Genomic DNA, 2,366 nt, shown 5'->3' with positions numbered 1-2,366 from the left:
AGTCGACCTCTGTCCCCCTGCCAATACAGACTGCGTACGGTCGGTGAGGAAGGAGGAGAACCACCGCATAACGGTGCCTCCCACTCCTAACCCACCGAGACGTCGCAGCATGATATCGTGGTCTACGGTATCAAAAGCCGCTGAGAGGTCCAAAAGAACAAGGACAGAGGAATATCCCCTGTCCCGGGCCCTCCAGAGAAGTAGCCTTAGATCAGTACCACTAGAAACCATCCATTTGGAAATGCCCTAAAATTCCCTTCTGTTCAAGATCTTATGAAAAACACTTTTTTTTCACAAAGTTTACAGAAGCTCTTTCTTATCCTTATTCCTATCCTTGAAACTCAGTTCAATTGATGTAAGTCTGTAGGATTTATTTCTGATATACTTGTATATAACTACATTGTACTAATTTCTTGGGCTGAATCAATAAGTAAATAAGGAATGATGTAACTCAAATAGAAATTTAGATGATATGACTTTAATTTGGCTACTCTGTATTTTTACAAGAAGAAAATCAAATATGTACTTTGATTCCTAGGGATGAAAGAAATGGAAACAAGCAGTATGTGTACTGTGAGACCAGTTCTACGAGATGTACTTTCAAGAGAAATTAAATGGTTATTTAATAGATTTTTATATTTGTAAATTAATTCCCTTGCTGTATTCTGATTTACTTACTCCTGTCATTAGAATATATTATTTAACACAAATTACTAGAAAAGCTTAGCTTTTCTCATCATAACATAGAGAGATAGCAGTGGTGAAAATAAAATGGAGAACCACAAGTTTTGGATTTTAAAAAGTGCTGAGATTCAAAATATTCTCGTTCAGATGCTTTAAAACAGACATGTCAAACTTGCGATGTCATGTGATGCCGCGCAACGTATTGGGACTGTTTTGCCATTGCTGGCAATGGGGTCGGCACGGCTTCCGCATGATGTGTCTGGCCCACGGGCCGGCAGTTTGACAACACTGCTTTAAAATAATAAATTCCCTTCTATTATATGAACTAAATATAGTAAATAGGTACAGAGTTTGACATTCTAGTCTTATGTTAAGCACAAAGCCATCTGGGTGACCTTAGGCCAGTCACTTTTTCTCAGCCCTAAGAAGCAAGTGATGGCAAACCACTTCTGAAATTTTGCCAAGAAAACTGCAGGGACTTGTCCAAGCACACACTACATCACTGACTATAAGGCATACACACACACACACACACACACACACACAAAAGTGCAACGCAGTCATTTTTTCCCAGGTTGACAGACAAAAATGAGACATATGGGACATGTGGTCCTCACAGGAACAAAAAGTCTACATAAAAAAGAATAGTCAGAGTGGAACACTTTATAAAGGACGGTTTCATCCAATTGCATATCCTTTTTCCCCCTAACAATCCTCTTCTTTTACTTTATAAATGATTTATATTATGATTAACAAATTTGTTAAAAAAATAGTGGCAGGTGAAAGTTGCAGATTGTATGCTCTTTCATACTTACAAAATAACTTTTCAGCAAGAGACTTACCTTTGCTAAGCTATGAGACTGGGACACAGTTTTTGTCATTGACCTTTCCCACTGCAGTTCCTTTCCAATATCTATTCCAGAAGGTCACACAAGACTCTAGCATAACATGGTAGGTGTAGTTAAGCTTCTCCAGACATCCTTAACTTTGTCACTGTCTTTAAATACAGGCATTACCCCTCAGAGGAGTTCTCTGCTCCTACTTATTAAACTTTTATGAAATAAAGCAAATACTATGTATATGCACTGAGAGTCTGCAAAAAGAAATGTCTACTTTTGGAAATCAATAAAAAGCCATGGATTGCCATCCATAGATACTACTTATATACAACAGGAACCAGCACAGCATGTGCATACATCAAGCTGTTTCTTGCCTCTCTTGAAGTGTTAATCAACTCTCTGGAACGCTAAACCCAGGGCTTTTTTTCTCATAGAAGGCCCAGAACGGAGTTCCAGCACCTTTTTTGGATGGAACCTTGTAGGGTAGGCAAGGCAGGTTGTATGATATGTGTGAGTTCCGGCACCTTTTTTTTTTTTTTTAGAAAAAAAAGCACTGGCTAAACCCATTTACCTTTTTCAATGCTACCTTGTAACACTTGAGTGTTAGAACTAGCATTTAATTTTTAAAACTTCTCCAGACGGCCTTCACTTTGCCACTGTCCTTAAAAGCAGGATTATCTTGAATTTAATGGAAATGACTCACAAAAATATGATCTTATGTATGATTTGTTTATTGGTATTTCAAATAGTTATGCCACTCTTTTTAAAATGGTTTTAGGTGCATTCTTACATCTATATCTATATGGAAACATGCACATACACACATTTAAAAACTGCCAACAA

The sequence above is a fragment of the Protobothrops mucrosquamatus genome, unplaced genomic scaffold, assembly GCF_001527695.2.
Source record: "Protobothrops mucrosquamatus isolate PMUCROS unplaced genomic scaffold, P.Mucros_1.0 scaffold207, whole genome shotgun sequence".
NCBI classification, from domain to species: domain Eukaryota; kingdom Metazoa; phylum Chordata; class Lepidosauria; order Squamata; family Viperidae; genus Protobothrops; species Protobothrops mucrosquamatus.
Note: the sequence above shows the minus strand (reverse complement) of the source record.